Source organism: Pongo pygmaeus, chromosome 16 (assembly GCF_028885625.2).
Source record: "Pongo pygmaeus isolate AG05252 chromosome 16, NHGRI_mPonPyg2-v2.0_pri, whole genome shotgun sequence".
In the NCBI taxonomy this organism is placed as follows: domain Eukaryota; kingdom Metazoa; phylum Chordata; class Mammalia; order Primates; family Hominidae; genus Pongo; species Pongo pygmaeus.
In genome coordinates this window covers 99964897-99984303 of record NC_072389.2, presented here as the reverse complement: position 1 = coordinate 99984303, position 19407 = coordinate 99964897, and the positions used below count along the sequence as shown (strand labels likewise).

Below are 19407 nucleotides of genomic sequence, written 5' to 3'. Positions count from 1 at the left end.
TCAATTGGAATAGAGAAACCAGATCACCTGCATTTGTTTTGTATTGCTCCCATAACAAATAACTAAAAATTAGTGGCTTAAAACAATAAATTTATTACTTTTCAGTTCTGAGAAAGTCTGAGACGGGTCTTGTCAGGCTGAAATCAAAGTGCTGACAAGAATGCATATTTTTTTTTGGAGGCTCTAGTTGAGAATCCATTTCTTTATCTTTCTCAGCTTTAGCAAAATTTCATTTTTTTAAATTTTCATCTACAGCCATGTTTAGCTGATCAGTCAGCTAAGGACTGATCTTAGCTTTTAGAGGCTGCCCACATTCCCTGACCCCTTTCTCCATCTTCAAAGCCAGAAACAGTGAGTTAAGTCTTTCTCATTGATGCATCCCACTATTTTGTTTTCCTCTTCCACTTTTAAGGACTCATGTTACTTGATTGGGCCCACCAGGAAAACAAAGGTTATTCTCTCTTAAAGTCTGTTAGATCCCATCTACAAGTCCTTTGTGCCACATAATGTAACATATTCACAGGATCCTGGGATAAGGATGTGGGTATCTGGGGTTAAGGAAGGGAGATTATCCTGTCTACCATCCAGCATATAGGTCTCTTCTCCCATAATATAATAAGTTGTCTTATATATTACATCTAAATACAGTGAAAATTTGTATCAGACCATGTTTAACCTTTGATTTCAACCATAAGCCATACTTAATTTCACGAAAAAATAAATGCTCTGTTAAATTTTAAGATAGTCTATTCAATTAAAATAGAAAGGCTATTGTATTTTTCACTTGCATTTCCTTGTTTTTGACATTCTATATTTCCTTCTTGTACCATTTCTCATCTACTTAAGAAGGCCTTCTTGTTATTTTGTGGCAGGTCTGCTGCCTCCAAATTCTCTTAGTTTTTCCCAATCTGAGAATATATTTTTCACCTTCATTTCTGAAGGATATTTTAGCTAGATATTGAATTCTATACTTTTCTTTCAACACTTGAAAAACGGATGTGCCATTTTCTCCTGGCCTCCATGATTTCTGGTGAGAAATCTCAGCCATTTGAATCATTGTTCTTCCACATATCAGTTATCATTGCTCTGACTGACTTCAGTATTTTTTTCTTTAAGTTTTTAGCAGTTTATAATGTGCCTGGGTGTGTGTTTATTTGGATTCATTCTATTTGGGGTTAGCTTAGCTTCTTGAATCTATCAATGTTTCAGCCATCATTTCTTTGAATACTTGTTGAGCCTTACTCACTTTCTCCTTTCCTTCTGGAACTCCAGTGGTACAAATATTATGCCTTTTGTGATTGTTCTATAATCCTGGAGACTCTATTATTTTTCAATCTTCTTTTTCTTTCTTCAGATTGGATAACCTTTATTGATTTATCTTCAGTTTTACTGACTCTTTCCTCTGTCATCCCCATTTTGCTATTGAATCCATACAGTGAGGTTTGTTTTTTGATGGGTGGAGAATGGGTGGGGCAGACAGCTATTGTATTTTTCAGTTCTAGTTTCCATTGGTGCCACTTCACATCTTTCCTTGCTTATAGTTTCTATCTTAACTTTTATTTCAAGACTCATGATTATTCATTTGAGCATTCTACAATGCTCCTTTAAAGTCATATTTTCATTTTCATCTGTTAATTGCCTTTTCCCATGTGAGTTAACATTTTACATTTCTTCATAAACCAATATAAATTATACCTTAGACATTTTGAATGTTATAAAACTCTCCGCTTTATTTAAGTCTACAAAGATGCTGATATCATTGTTTTAGCAAGCACTTGATCTGGTTAGCTTCTAGCCATACATTTCAGCCCACCTTCTGTTGGCTATGGTTCCAATATCAGTTTAGTTTTCAATAGCTATGCAGGTTCATTTAGATATGCCCTGCTTATATAGGATGTAAGGTCAGTCTGGGACTTGAGTGGAGTTCTACCCTTTAACTCCATTCTCAAAGTCATTCGTTCGCTAATAAGGGTCAGATCCATGTGTGTTCAGGCTATGGGTGAGTCCATGGGTTCACAATGTATTTGATCATTTCCCAAGCCCTTCCTTCTCAGCTGTCTCCTGTGATACTTTCTGGCATCCTAGAACTCACCCTTTTTCATTCAACAATCAGGAACAACCTACATCTATGATCATACCAGGGTTGTGGGGAAGACACAGAGAGATTTAAAAAACAAAACAAATTTAGAAACCCAATTGGCCCTGCCACTAAGAGCTACCAAATAGCTCTATTTTACCAAATAGAAAGCACATGCCCCTCCCTAACCCATTATTTTTGCTTCTGCAGTTTCCTCCCACCAGCTGCTTTTGCTGCCACTGCCTCCACCACAAGACTGTTGGGGAGCTGGGGCATGACAAAAGTGAGATAAAGGAGACACACAAGGTAGGGGATTTCCCCCTCCCTTTTAGCTTCAGGACTTCCCTTTTCTCCTTGGGCCACAGCTAGAGGTCATCTCTTTCTCTTTCTCTCTCTCTGAGATCCACTGCTAATATCTGGATCTGGGACTGCATTAAATTCACGCTGGATAAATGGTCCAGTTTTGTCATGACCCAGGTCCCAGGGGATCTATGGATAGAGACAGTAAGCAGTTGGCTCTGGGAAACTGCAGGAGCCAATCTGATGAATGAGGAGAATGGCTTTCCTGTTTGTTGAAGCTGTAGTTTTACTTTTCTGAGACTTCAACTAGCTTTACCATATATTTCATTCAAATTTCACATTTGTGTTCAGTGGAAGAAAAACGTTGAAGGGTTTTTATTCTATCTTATTCAGAACCGGAACTCATTTAAGTTTTGCAAAGCATGCTGACCATAGTTTCTCCAAGTATGTGAGTAGTACACAACCATGTGCAGAAAATTATAAACATATAAACACAAAAAGATATGCCCAGAGAAAATAAGGATCCTTACGGTGTGTAAAGCTAATACACCCTTGGACTCTATTGTACCTGAAAATGTCACTTCTCCAATAAACAGCGTATTTCCCGGAACAATATATTTTCCAGAATAAGCAACAACAGCATAAAATACAGAATAAAACAACAGAATAAATAACCATGTATAAAGAATTACAAACATATAAACATAAAAAGATATGTCCAGAAAAAAAAGTGTTCTTAAAGTATGTAAAGGTAATGTACGCTTGGTCTCTTTTATGCCTGAAAATGTTACTTCTCCAATGAACAATGTATTTTCCAGACAAAGCAAAACTTAAAGAAATAATAAATCTAAGAGTCAGGTTTGGAAAGGCTGCTGAGACAAATTCAACTATCTGAATATTCTATTGTTTGCTTCCTCTCGAAGGATATTTAAAAATAAACATATTTGTTCAATTTTCTACCGTGACTCAAGTTCATAGGTTATTGTCATAAACACTCAAAAGGCTACAAGCTAAAATGTAACCCTTGAAGAGCAGGATCTCTTCACAGAACATGATCCCTATGCTACCCTACCTGGTAATCTTCAGCTTTCATTTATTGAACAAAAATATGCATTTTCCCTCTCCAGACCACTAATGGCAGAGCAAGGTCTTTACAGGAAATGGCCCCAAGCCGAGGAGCCTAATGGAAGCTTCACTTATTACGGTTTTAAACCAGACATCCTCCCCAGCTGGCCGCTAGCAATTGGCCAAGCAGAAAAAGAAAACAAACCTTTTTAATACCAGCCCCTAAATCTCTGATTGAGCTCATACTGCAATGTTACCTGAATAAGAACCGCAAGGTAGGAAAGAGGTTCTCACAATGAAACAGCATAATTTTACAGAGCATTTTAGAGCTATTCAGTAACACTGACTCAGATTGTGTTTCTCAAACTTCTTTTTTAATATAAATGTGACAAAAAGGTCTGGCTCTCACAATCTAAGTATCAATCCAAATAACACAGTAGCAAGCAGTCACTAGTCAGAATGTGTCATTACTGGATATTTTTTTAATTAACCATCAAGATTTGTTTTTCTTACCAGTAGAAAGGAAATTTCATATCACGTCATTTTAACATGAGGGAAAAAGAATAATAAAAATAGGGTCAATAATAGTAAAAAATCTGATGGTGTATGCCTACCTTATGATAAAGATAAAGGCAAATGTAATTATATAGACAGATTATTCTGCACTTTAATAGAACTGGGAAAAAAATCTATATACCTTAGTGCATTTAATTATGCTTGTAGCAAAACAAATCTCTCCTCTTTTCTAAAGGAGATTATCCTTCATTAAAAAGCTCTCTCTAGATCATTTCCAGAGGATAAACAAACCATTTCCCTGCTTTCAAGAGAAATTTGGCTCTTTTCTTCCAAAACACAGATTCCCTATCTACCATTTCAACTTTTTACTGAATGTGTAATCTAATCACAGGTGGAGAATCATTTCATATACTAGACATACTATTTAAAATTATACCACGTGGACAGAAACCCCTTCAAAATTAAGATCAACTAAAAGAACCGGATGAAATCTTCAGCCCCACCATCCATGTTCTTGGAAGGAAACATAATGTATTAATAGAGAAGCAGATCCTATCTCCTCTGGTTAATGACTAGAAGTGGGACAGGGTATGACCCCTAGAAATCTCAGTCATTTGAAAAGACCCTAGAACTGCTTACCTCTTTTTCGATCATTCCAAATTCTTATAGTGTGCTTGGAGAAGTTTGGAGAAAAGGAAAGGGAGGAAGGAGCTAGGGTTTCTGAAACATTCAGACACTTGTACATCTACTTTAATTCCAATCTCTGATGAGATACTTACAGTTACTATCTTGCCCTGAAATGACCAGAATGAATTCAATAAAATGTGTAAGTGACTTTTAAGTGAGCCTTGACCAAGTTAATGTACCATTCAACAAAAAAATAAATTGTGAAGCAAAGCATAATTAGCTAGTCTGAGGTTGCTAAGTTTTTAAAGGTCTGCCTGCAAGGTTGACCCTTACCTAGCATTAGTAACTTGGATTTTGGGAGATTCCCCACCACGCTAAGTGATAAGAGTGGCTCCCTATGCACAAACTGTATGCAAACAACTTGGTTTATGCTAATTATCTGCCTTCCTTCTGAGAGTCTAGAATTTTAGCACATGTTAGACAGAGGTGCCTTTGTGACCAGCCCCCAATAAAAAGCTCCCTAAGGAACTTCCCTGGTGGAAAACATTTCACACATGTTGTCAAACTCACTGATGCAGGAATTAAACATGTCCTGTGTGACTCCACAGAGAGGGAACTCTTGGAAGTTTATGCCTGGGTTCTTCCAGATTCCCTCATCTACTTTTCTCTTTGCCAATATTATTTTTTTCCCTCCTATTCCTATGGTAAATCATAGCTGTATGAGGAAAGGTTGAGTCCTCCTAGAGAATTACCAAAGCTGAGGGTGGTCTTAGGGACCTGAACCCTGAAATATTAATCAAAATTTTAAAATTTCAACAAAAATACAAAGTGGGCTTCAACACTATACTACCTGCCTTAACTGAGATTTACCTAATCTTTTTAAAAACTTTTTTTATTCTAAATAGTTGTAAAGGCCTTTTAGTGTTCTAACCCTGCTATTTTTCATATACCTCAGCCCATTATCATTTTCAGATCCCTGGGCCAATAAGCTCCAAAGACTCTTAGCATTGGCTATGCATTATCATATGCACTTCTGTGCAATCACACTGCCTATGTACATCTCTGTGAAGACTTTCCCACCACTCCCTAGCAGAAGAAACCACTGTCCTAAAATTGAATTTATTACATCCACATATTCTATTATATATTATTTAGTGATATATAAACATATTTTTAATAAACTTTACATAAGTCATACATGACTACATGCTTTTCAATCAGCATTACCTTCAGGAATTTTACCCACAATGATAAATGTAGCTTTCATTAAAGCCATTTTAAGAGTTGTACAGGATTGCATTATGGGAAGATCTATAATATATTGATTAATGTTCCACAGATGGTTACTTAAGATGCTTAACTCTATTATACCACTACAAAAGGATTTAAAGAAGATTCTTAGACTTGTCTTCTGATGTACATGTCAGTTTCTCTCTCAGTTTTTCGGCCAAGTATAAACTTCCAGTTAGAAGTGATCAGTAATGGGTGAAGTATATTTGGTTGTTATAATGACCATGGTAGGAAACATAACTCATAGTGTGCACAAATTAGGGATATACAAAATATTCCACAAGAGAGACTTATCCTGTCCAAATTACCAATAAGGTCCCATTGAGAAACACCATATCTCAGAGTAGAATTATTGGTTTGTAGGTTGCAGATATTTTAAACTTGACTAGCTAGGTATTGCCAAACTACTCTCCAAAGTAGGTATATTAATTTATATTCCTGATGCAGCTAATGAGTTCCCATTGTGCAACAACCTTGCCTGCACCTATAATTGCAAGACTATACATTTGCCAATCTGAAATTATGAAAGGGGATCTAATAAGTAGCTTTTTAAAAAACTTCATATGGTGCCAAGAGTCATTTAAAAAGAAAATTTGGTGAGTTCAATATATCAGTTTTTTAATGTATTGTGTTTTGGGGTTGGAATATGTGTGATGCATATGGTTTTAAAATACTCAAGGTGGGGACCAGCCAAGATGACCAACTAAATGCAGCCAGGAATAGCTTCTGCCACTAAGAGAGACAAGACTATCAATTAGACTGGCATATTCTCAACAGATCTTCAGAAAGAAGGTATTGAGAGGGGACAGAGGGAGGATGTAGACCCCGGGCTGAAAGGCAAGAAGCTGGGAACCCTACATAGGGTTGCCAAGCAGTGAGACTCATTCCTGGCCCCAAGCAGCTCCTAGGAAAGGGGTGAATGAAATAGGCATGGAGTGGTCCACTTTCACCATACACCTTTGAGATCCCAGCTGCAGGATATCCCACAACCCCCACAGATATTTAAGGTGGCAGGGAGATCTTCCCAGACAGTTAGCAGAGACAGAACTCCAGCCTGTGCAAAGCCAAGCGGGGGTGGCATGGGAACATCTACCATGGAACATGGCCATGAAAGCCCACTCCCCAAGGCTTGGCATACTCCTCTAGGCGGCATTAGCCTTTGTTAGCTGTTGGACCTTGACAGAGCAAGGATGTCTTGCTATGGGACAGGAACAATCTGATCTGAGTGTTCCACCTGTCTGCTGGCCTCTCCCAGGGTCCCTGCCTGGCCATACAACTTACAGCACAGCCTCAGCTGCCTAGCCAAAGCACTTACAAACAGCCACTGCCATAGGCTTTTCAACAGCAGACCCTACCTATCTGTCAGAGCACTTTTGCAGAAAGACCTCTGCCGGTGTGCACCCACCCATAGCCTTCTCCTGCCTGGTGTACCCACCCACAGCCTCCTCCCACTGCCTCACCAGTGCACACACATATAACGACACACCACTGCCCCACTGGATCACTTTTATTGGCAGCCCCCATGAGAGTGTTGCTGCTAGTGGACTGTGAACACTTCAGCTCCTCCAGCATGGCAGGTGCTTAACCTTGAGGGGCCAGAGAACAAAGCCACTGGCCTGTTTCCAGCCCCCAATGATAAGGGCATGCAGGCCAGGAGTGCTAAACTGAGCCTCGGCTCTCTGAAAGCATCCAAAAATGAAGCCAGTTGGCTAAACCTAATTTGCACCACAGTCAAACCCTCAAGGGGATCAAAGAGTATAAAAGCAAAAAGCTCCATCAAAAAGACAGTGACTTAAAAGATTAAAGGAACATCAGCCCATACAGATGAGAAAGAATTAGTGCAAGAACTCAAGAAACTCTAAAAGCCAGAGTATCTTCTGACTTCCAAACGACCACACTAGCTCTCCAGCAATGATGCTTAACCAGACTAAAATGGCTGAAATGACAGACATAGAATTCAGAATCCAGACAGCAAGGAAGCTCACTCATCAAGATATAGGAGAAGGTTGAAATTCAATCCAAGGAAAACAGTAAAAAGGCCCAGGAGCTGAAAGATGTCATAGTCATTTTACAAAAGAATCAACTGAACTTCTGGAAATGAATCACTCATGACAGAAATTGGATTGCAATTGGATGCATTACTAACAGAAGAGAGAAAGCTGAGAAAAGAATCTCAGAATTCAAAAACAACTTCTTTGAATCAATGCAGGCAAACAAAGATAAAGAAAGAAGAATATTTAAAAATAAACAAAACCTCAAAGAAATATGGGATTATGTAGAAGACCACACCTATGAGTCACTGGCATTCCTGAAAGACATAGAGTTAGAAAGCAACTGGGAAAACATATTTGAGGATATAAGAATATTATCCATGAAAATTCCCAGACCTCACTAAAGAGGTCAACCTGCAAATTCAGGAAATTCATAGAACCCCTGCAAGATACTGTACAAGATGACTTTCACCAAGGTATAGAGTCTTCAGATTCTTTGAAATCATTGCAAAAGAAAAATTCTTAAAGGCAGCTAGAGAGAAGGGGAAGGTCATGTACAAAGGGAATCCCATCAGGCAAACATGGGCCTTTCAGTAGAAATAATTGGGGGCCTATATTCAGTATCTTAAAAAAAATAATTCCAACTAAGAATGTCATATCCAGCCAAACTAAGCTTCAAAAGTGAAGGAGATATAAAATCCTTTTCAGACAAGAAAATGCTAGGGGAATGTGTTACCACTAGACCAGCCTTATAAGAGGTCCTTATGGGAATGCTAAACATGGAAATGAAAGACTGTTACTGGCCATCAAAAAACACACTGAGGTATATAGCACACTGACACTGTAAAACAACTGCACAGTCAAGACTATATAACAAACAGCAAACATCACAAGGACACGATCAAACCTGTATATATCAATATTAAACTTGAATGTAAATAAGCTAAATACCCCACTTGAAAGACCCAGCATGGCAAGTTGGATAAAGAAGAAAGACCCAACTGCATGTTGTCTTCAAGAGACCCATCTCAATTGCAACATCTATAGCTTCAAAGTAAAGGGATTGAGAAAGATCTATTAAGCAAATAGAAAACAAAAGAAGCAGGGGTTCCTATTTTTTTCCAGACAAAACAGACTGCACTAACAATAATCAAAAAGGACAAAGAAGGACATTCCATAATGATAAAGGGTTCAATTCAACAAGAAGAATCAACTATCCTAAATTTATATGTACCCAACACTGGAGCACCCAGATTCATAAAACAAGCTTGTAAAGGCCTACATTTAGATAACCACACAATACTAGGGGGAGACTTCAAAACCCCACTGACATTGTTAGGTCAAACTTTGCTAGTATTCAAAACTAACAGAGATATTTGAGACCTAAACTCAACACTTGACCAAATGGACCTAACAGACTTCTACGGAATACTCCAACCAACAGTAACAGAATACACATTCTCATCTGCATGTGGCACATACCCTAAGATCCACCATATGTTTGGCCATAAAGCAATTCTCAACAAGTTAAAAAATATATACTAACCGCACTCTCAATAGAAACAAAAACAAAAAAGACTTCTCCAAACCACACAATAACATGGAAATTAAACAACCTGCCCTTAATGACTTTTGGGTAAATAATGAAATTAAGGCAGAAATCAAGAAATTCTTTGAAACTAATGAAAACCAAGATACAACATATCAGAATCTCTGGGACACAGTTGGAGTTTAAGAGGAAAGTGTGTAATGCTAAATGTCTACACTAAGAAGTTAGAAAGATCTCAAATTAACAATCTAACATCACAGTTAGAGGAACTAGAAAAATGAGCAAGTCAAACCCAATGTCAGCAGAAGAAAAATAACAAAAGTCGGAGTTGAACTAAATCAAATTGAGACACAAAAATCCATACAAAAGGTCAATGAAACCAAAAGTTTGTTATTTGAAAGAATAAGATTGATAGTGAGATTAATGAAGAAAAAAAAGAGAAGATTCAAATCAACACAATCAGAAACAACAAAGGGGACATTACCCATGACCCCACAGAAATTAAAAAAAAAAAAAAAACCCTCGAGACTAACGGATGCCTCTATGCACACCAACTAGAAAACATATAAGAAATGGATAAATGGAAACATACAGCCTTCCAAGATTGAACCAAGAAGAAACTGAAATTCTGATCCAACCAACAGTGAGTTCTGAAATAGAATCACTAGAAAAAAAAAAAAAAGTACGAAAAAGGAAAAGCCCTGGAATAGAAAAACTTACAGCCAGGAAGGGGAACATCACACTCTGGGGACTGTTGTGGGGTGGGGAGAGGGGGGAGGGATAGCATTAGGAGATATACCTAATGCTAAATGACGAGTTAATGGGTGCAGCACACCAGCATGGCACATGTATACATATGTAACTAACCTGCACATTGTGCACATGTACCCTAAAACTTAAAGTATAATAATAATAAAATTAAAAAAAAAAACCTTACAGCCAAATACTACCAGATGTATAAGGAAGGGCTGGTACCAATCCTATTGAAATTATTTTTTAAAAATCAAGGAGGAGTGATTCCTCCCTAACTCATTCTATGAGGCTAGCATCATTCTGATACCAATGCCTGGCACAGATACAACAACAACAAAAGCTTCAGGTCAAGAACACGGGTGTAAAAATTCCCAGCAAAATACAAGCAAATTGAATCCAGCAGCACATCAAAAAGCTAGGCCGCCATGACATAGCACTATTTCTGCGACGCAAGCTTGGTTCAAAGTATGCAAATCCATAAATGTGATTCATCACATAAATAGAACTAAAAGCAAAAACCACATGATTATCTGAATAGATGCAGAAAAGGCTTTTGATAAAATCCAAAATCCTTCATGTTAAAAACCCTCAACAAACTAGGCATCAAAGGAACACAATAAATAAAAAGATAGCAGCAAACCCACAGCTAGCATCATAGTGAACAGGCAAAACCTGGAAGCATTCTCCTTGCGAACCAGAACAAGGCAAAGATGCCCACTCTCACCACTCCTATTCAGCACAGTACTGGAAGTCCTAGTCATAACAATAAAGCAAGAGAAAGAAATAAAAGGCATCCAAATACGAAGAGAGGAAATCAAACTATCTCTCTTCAAAGATTATACAATTCTTTACCTAGAAAACCACATAGTCCCTGCCCAAAGGCTCCTAGAATTGATAAACAAGTAAATTTTCAGGAAACAAAATCAAGTAAAAAAAATCAGTAACATTTCTATACATCAGTAATGTGTAAGTTCAGTGCCAAATTAAGAACACAATCCCATTCACAATAACCACAAAAAGAAGAAAATACCTAGGAATGAGCTAACCAGGAAGGTGAAAGATCTCTACAACAAGAATTACAAAACACTGCTGAAAGAAGTCAGAGATGACACAAACAAATGGAAAAGCATTCCATGCTCTTGAATTGGAGGAATCACTATTGTTAAAAATGATCACACTGCCCAAAGCAATTTACAGATTCAATGCTATTCCTATTAACTACCACTCATTTTTCACAGATTTAGAAAAAAAACTATTCTAAAATTCATATGAAACCAAAAAAGAGACCAAATAACCAAATCAATTCTAAGCAAAAAGAACAAAGCCAAAGGTATCACACCACCCAACTTCAAACTATACCGTAAGGCTACAGCAACTGTAACAGCATGGTACTGGTACAAAAATAGACACATAGACCAGTGGAACAGCTTATATAACCCTGCTGATCTTCAACAAACTTTGACAATAACAAGCAATGGAGAAAGGACTCCCTATTTAATAATAGTGAAGGGAGCTGTAGGCCATTATCCTAAGTGAATTAACAAAGGAACAGGAAACCAAATACTACATGTTCTCACTTATAAATAGGAGCTAAACCCTGAGTACATGTAGACACAAGGAAGGGAATGACAGTCACCAAGGCCTACTTGAGGGTAGAGGGAGAGAGGGATTGTCAAAAAAACTACCTGTTAGGTACTATGCTCACTGCCTGAAATCATTTGTACATCAAACCCCAATGACATGCAATTTACTCATGTAACAAATCTGTACATGTACCTCCCTGAAACAAAAATAACAGTTGAAAAATAAAAATCAAATCAAATCAAATCCTCAAGGTCATAAATATATTATCATATGTTTTTCTAGGAAAGCTCTAAAGTTTCACAACCAGTCATTTACTCTATACTGAATTGTTAATGGTTTTAGATGGGGGTGATATTTCTTTGTTTATCCATTTGGATGATCAAATTTTAAAGCACCTTTTACTGCAAAGACCAACCCCAGCCCTTAAGATTTGCTATGCCATCCCTATCAGGTACAAAGTTTCCATAGGTGAGGAATATAGCTGGTTATCTATACCTGTGTCAATACCATATAATAATTAATTGCTATAGGTTTACCATAAGTGTTGATATTGAGCTGAGCAACCAGTCCACCTTGTAGTCCTTCAAATTGGTTCCTATTTTCTTTGCTCTTCTATTTAAATTTTAGAATCCATTTGTCTGGGTATCTGTACCTCCGAATAAAAGCAGCAGACATTCTGATTGGCAATTAATTTACAAATTAATATTAGGGTATTTGACAGCTTCATGATATTTTCATCTCCCAAGCCATGAATATACTTTTTATATATCTTCTTTTTGTAATGAACTATGTTTAGAGCAGTTTTAGGTTTACAGAGACATTGTGTAGAAAGTACAGAGACTTCCTGTATACCGCCTCTGTCCATCCTTTTTAACACACATTTCTTCGTTATTATTTACATCTTGTATTAGTGTGATACATTTGTTATAATACAATTGTTGAACCAATATTTACACGATTAACAACTAAATCTATAGTGTAAATTAAGGTTGGCTTTTTGTGTTGCACAGTTCTATGGACTTTGACAAACATATAATGTCCTGTATTTACCCTTACGGTATTATACACAGTAGTTTCTGTACGTCATAAAAAATCCCCTGCTTTGTCCATTCATCCCTCTCTTACCTCCCCCTGAACCTCTGGTAGCCAATGATTGCATTATAGTCGCTATAGTTCTGTCCTTCCCAGAATGTCATAGAGCTGGAATCACATATTACATAGTCTTTTCAGGCTAACTTACTTCACTTATATGTATTTAAGGTTCCTCCATGCCTTTTCATAGCTTGATAACATTTCTTTTTATCTCTGAATAATATTCTATTGTCTAGATGTACCATAGTTTATCCATTTGACTACTGAAGAATATCTCGGCTGCTTCCACTTTCTGACAATTATAAATAAAGCTGCTAGAAACATCCATGTGCAGGATTTTGTGTGGACCTAAGTTTCCAACTCATTTGGGTAAATATTAAAAAGCATGATCACTAGATCAATGGTATCTATATAACTTTAGTCTTCAATGACCAGTTAGTTATATTTTTAAATTTTCATACTAGGCATCTTGCCCATGTTTTGATAAATTAATTCCTAGGTATCTCATAATTTAGTAGTTATTAATATTGTATTATAATTTCCTCATGAGCTGATAGTATGTAGAAAAACAACTGACTTTTATATGTGGATTCTAATTCCAACCATCTTCTTGAAATCATTTTTAACTCCAATAATGTGTCTGTAAACTCTAATTATCTATGATTTTCTATGTAGACGAGCAAATTATTTTCAAATGAGGACAGTTTTGTGTCATCTTTTTCAAGTCACTTAAGTTTATTTTTTTTTTGGGCTTCCAACTCAATACGTAACAGTAGTTGTGATATTAACCATCCTTGTAATATTCCTTAAGACATGTTACGCTAAGAACATATCTCTTTTTCTTTTTTTTTGGTTTAGTTTACTAACAACTCTTAAGATGGACAAGTGCTGAATTTTGCCAAAAGATTTTTTTCCTGCATCCGTTTAAGTAATCATGTTTCTTTTCTCCTTTTATCTCTTAATGTAGTAAATTACATTGATATTCTAATGTTAAACTATCTTTTTCATTCTGAGATATAACCAAATATTTCTTATTTGTATTGTAATATTTTAAAAATACCATTGCTGAATTCAGATTACGAACATATTATTATTTGCCCATACTAGTTTACATGTAATATCAACCTGTAATTTTTCCTTTGTTCTTTGTTTGGATTGAGTCAGGTGTTATACTACTTTCAGCAAAGAAAGACTCAGTGTAAGAGTGGAATTTCTTACTTAATTGCTAGAACTTACCTATAAAATTGCCGGTGCATAAATGTTTTCTTGAAAATACTTATTTAACTGGTGATTGAATTGAATTTTTCATTGGTTTTAAACTTATTTAGGTTTTTTACATCTTGTGTTAGTTTAATAAGTTATATATTTTTTAGAAAAGTATAGATTTTTATCTAGGATTTTAAACATACCAACATAAAATTTCATTATATTGCTGTTTTAATCTCTGTCCTGTTTATGAATATGTCCCTATTATTTTTAATATTATTTTTTCTGGCATAGAATACAAAGAATTAATGAAGCCAAAGTTGTTTCTTTAAAAATGCTTATAAAGGCCAGGCGCGGTGGCTCACACCTGTAATCCCAGCACTTTGGGAGGCCGAGGCAGTCGGATCACGAGGTCAGGAAATCAAGACCATCCTGGCTAAGATGGTGAAATCCCGTCTCTACTAAAAATACAAAAATTAGCTGGGCATGGTGGTAAGTGCCTGTCCCAGCTACTCAGGAGGCTGAGGCAGGAGAATTGCTTGAACCAGGGAGGCAGAGGTTGCAGCGAGCCAAGATCGCGCCACTACACTCTGGCCTGGGAAACAGAGCAAGACTCCGTCTCTCAAAAAAAAATAAAAATGCTTATAAAACAGAATATCATTTCTTGTTTGCTAAATCTTGGCAATCTTTTTCATCTATGTTTTTCTATTTTATTATCACTTGCTCTTATCTTTCTTACAAGTTGATTTAAGAAAGGTTAAATTGATTTAAGTTGATTTAAGATTTAATAAAGGTTCTACGTTTCCAAAATGTAAAGGGTCCAGAACAGGCAAGATATAATCAAGATTATCAGAGAGTTGCAATAAATACATTGATTTTGTGGTCTACAGATGCACAAATAGATGATGTAATAGAAAAAAATAGACAGTGGAGAAAATGTAAAGATATGGAAAACAGAATCTTTAATTCACTTTAAAATTTATCTCAATTATCTTTTGAAATTTTAAGTATAGACATTTTTTTCTTTATTACTAGCATATAAAAGTAAAAATTACCTGTAAATACTGATCTTGATGACTTCTGTTATTCCTTCTAACATATTTTTGGTAACTATTTTCAGATTTTGTATCTGTACAACCCGATCACCTGTGACTAATACTAGTTTTATATTTTTTTCCTAATCCTTATGATTTGTTTATTCTGTTATTTAATAGAAATGATAAGGGGCACCCTTCAGTTGTAAACACTCTCAAAAGAATCTTAAAAATTTCATCATTTAATTATGATGTTTTCTGTAGGCTTTCTAAGTACTCAACAAGTTAAGAAAATTCTCTTCTATTTCTAGTTTGATAAAAATTTATATTATAAAGTAGCATTCACTGAAATTGCTTCTTCTGCAACCTTCAAAGCGATCATATGATTTCCTCCTTTTCTGTTAATGTGAGAAACTATACTGATTTGCAAGTATTTACTCATCCTTTCACTGCTGAAATAAATTCCACTGGGATAATACTTTTATATATCAGACTAAGTTCTACTTGCTAAGTGTCTCAGGATTTTTACACCTATGTTCATGAAAGAGTGTAGTCATAATTTTCTATTCCTGTGATGTTTTGGTAGAAACCATAGAGTTGGAACGCATGACTTCCTTTACCATTTTCTTACAAAGTTTGTGTAAAATTGGTGGTATTTTTTTAAAAGGATGCATCAGTAAAGCTCTCTGGTATGCATGTGTACATATGTGAAGATTTTTAATAATAAATTTAAGTTATTTAATAGACATCAATTCATTCATAATTTCTACTTCCTCTTTTGTCAGTTTTGTTATGTTTGCTGTTGTGGGGAGGGGGGAATTTGTCCATATTAAAGTATTCAGCTTATTGGACTAGAGTTGTTCATAACATCCTATGTTTTTCATTTCTATATCATGTTTAGTTTAAAAATAACCCTTTTTATTGCTCATATTGGTAATATGCTTCTTTCTTATTTTCCTGAACAATCTTTCAAGTTTATTAATACCTTCTAAAATTAATTTTTCCTCTGTTGATTTTATTTATTAATTTTGGTTTTCGACTATTTCCTTCCTGCTACACCTATACCCTTTGGGTTTCATTTACTATTCTTTTTCTAAATTATTGACATTGAAAATTAGATATTGATTTTCAGACCATACCTTTTGCTCGTTTATGCATTTGATGTTATAAATTTCCCTCTAAGCACTGAATTAGTTGCATTCCACAAGTTGTAATATGTCACATTTTCATTACCATTCAGTTCAATATATTTCCTGATTTCTTTTTTTAAAGCATTTCCCATTTTCACTCATAAAATTATTAATCAAAATTCCAAAAGTAGATTCACTGAACCACTGGTAACAAAATAGGACATGAAATGTTCCAGAGACATTTTGATAAGCTCCAAAGAAACACATGCTAGGCTAAAAATCTCCAGTTAAACCATGGTTGCACAACAAGTTATATTCATTCCTGCATTTTCTCAATAAGTTCTTCCTTATATTTGCCTGTCTCTTTTCCAACTTGTCAAGACTTGGCTTTGCATTCAAGAATTTTTTTCTGATCCTTGTCCAGTTTTGGCCTGGTGAGAGCCACCTTGCTCAAGTGAATGCCCACAGGGATGGTGGTGCCGTTGGCCCTCTCACACTGCACCCGCTCAATGTAGAGGACATATTTCTTTCTGAATAAGTGACACAAGGAAGCGTGTGTGGGTGTGCATGCATTGGGAAATGATGGATACACCTTGACTTTCTTTCTGTACACCTTGACTACTTGCCAATTTGCTAACCTCTGTAGTGTCCTCAAACCACCTGGACCTTGTGGTCCTTGCAGATGGGCATGGAGCAGACATTGTATTTCTACTCAGCTCTTTGGAGAGCGGGGACGACATGACCTTCCTGCGTACCTGCGAGGGGGCATTGAAGTGACATTTGCAGTTTTTGCTGTGGTCCCAGGTCACCAACCGATTGAACTTCATGGTGACTATCTGGCTCCTATATATTTCCTGATTTCTATCTTATTCTATGATATATTGGATTTTAGAAATATAGTGCTTAATTTCTATAAGGGGATTGTCTAGTTATGTTTGTGTAATTGACTTCTAGCCTAATTTCTGAGGATTAAGTCAGAAAGCAAATCAGTATGTTTTCAGTCCTCTGAAATTAGAGGCTTCCTTTGTGGCCCAGCACACGGTTAATTCTGCAGTTGCTGGGTTCTATATATGCCATTTAGTTAAAGGTGGTTGGCTGTGTTGTTTAGATCTATGTTCTTTCGATTTTTTCGTCTTTTGTTCTATCAGTAAAGATAACAGGTATTGAGAAAGCAATGTTGTTGCATTAACGGCACTCACTAAAGCGGACGAGAGATGGTATGTCAAGATTGAGTCCAGTCCTACTAGACAGTTCTAGGGCAATTCACTGAGAAGTACAGGTTTTCAAGGAATATCCTGAGATCAGTCTTGACTTCGTTATGTTTTACAAGTCCAGCTGGAAAAGCCACATTGGCAGCTGGACATACGATTGTGGAGCAAAGAGAGAGGGCACATCTAGAGAAAGATGTTGAAGAGATTGGCAATTCAGATGACAACTGGAGGCATGGTAATGGATGACATTGCCAAGAAAAATATAAAAGCCTTATACTATGACGATTAGCCTTAAAGAACTCCAACACTTAGTGGTTTCTTAAAGCAGCATAAACTTGCAAAGGAAACTAGAGAGACATAGCCAGAGAGGGGAAAAAAATATATATGGTGTTATCTTATGACAAATAGAACCCAAAACAGAAAAGCCAAAGGAAGGGTGTTTCATAGAGGAAGTGGTCAACAACCTCAAGTGCTGTTTGGAGATCCAGTAACAATAATCTTGAATGTATCCATTTAGTGAAATGAAGATTACTGACAATCTTGATATGCATTGTTTTAATGGCAGAATGGAGAAGAAAACTTGCTTAAAGTAGGTTCAGAAGAGAGTGGGAAAGAAGGAAATGAAAGTAACAGATTAGATAACTAAAAAAAAAATTTGGCTGAAGGTTGAGCAGAAGAGGCTGGATCACAGAGGTAGACAGACGCAACACTCACGCTAAACGCACATGCTTCTCTGGCTACAGTGTTCAATCAGTAATTACTCACTGATTGGACTGCTACCCCTCATTTCCCAATGCATGCACACCCACACACACTTCCTTGATTACCTTAGAAGAATAGTTATTATCTGCCATCCAGCTATAGACCCAAGTTTTGAAATTAAGCACCATCCAATAAAAAAAAAAAAATTGTCTTAACCATTACATACCAAATGTAAGAGAAGGCAATTCACTTCTTCACATAATTGAGTTTATTGGCCCTATATTAAACCTCACAGATGGATCTCTTAAACAGTTCCTAAATTAGAACACAACCATTAAACTTCAAAGGTCCTGCCTAACATTATCACCACATTTAAAGGTTTTCCTTGTCTAATAATTACCTGCAGAAACAGAACACCACTGGAAGAAGGATAGTAGGAGGCAAAGGTATTAATTTCCAGTATAAAATCTTGTCCAACTTAGGTAAAGAAGTTATTTTAGGATGGTAAATGTAATTGAAAGGTTAGCCCAAAAGAAACACTAATTTAGAACAACAGAAACTTTATGCATATGCTCCAAAGCCATTTCTGGTGTGATAAAGAATATGTTTCACAAATGGTGCGTATTTTTAAGTCACCAAATCAAGACAAATTTTTCAGAAACAAAGCAAAATATTTTAAAGAAATCATCATGTCTACCAAAGAGCAAGAAAGAAAACTTAAATTCAAATACCTATCTTTCAAATAAGCATATTACACCATTTATCTTTCTCTTGCTTCCAAAACATCAAGCCAGCAGTTTCTTTCATAACATAATCATTCAAAGCATGTCCCCAGCTCCTACTGTTATTAACAGAAACAGCAAATACCTATTGTCTATCCAAAGAGCAATTACACCTCCTCCAAGCAGACAGGGAACTCATTAATTCTAACATGCTACAAATAGTTTTATTGATAACCTCTAGAGATTTGCAACCAATTTCAAAATATATACCCAAACATAATCACATCATTATGCCCTTAAGGTAGTCTCATGTAAGAATACACATATCATGCTTCCTTCAATTAAAAGTGATGAGAGAATCGTATAATTGGAAGAGCAGTGAGTAGAGAAATCCAATTTTTGGACAACCTAATGTGTGGTATATCTTGCAAAGCTTATCAAAATTGTTTAGATGGGGAGTTTCCTGTAAATTATTAATTCCATCATCTGGATTTAAAACTATGTAACTAGTAGAAAGGATAACTTTTTTATGCACACACACTCTCGTCTCACATACAT

General features: G+C 36.2%; 1 protein-coding gene and 1 pseudogene across 5 annotated transcripts in view; both read right to left on the bottom strand.

Moving 5' to 3' along the window:
• MCTP2 (multiple C2 and transmembrane domain containing 2) overlaps nucleotides 1–19407 on the bottom strand; it is a 257190-nt gene that overhangs the window by 200047 nt on the left and 37736 nt on the right. The window lies entirely within an intron of this gene.
• On the bottom strand, nucleotides 16531–17041 carry LOC129014193 (large ribosomal subunit protein uL24-like; annotated as a pseudogene).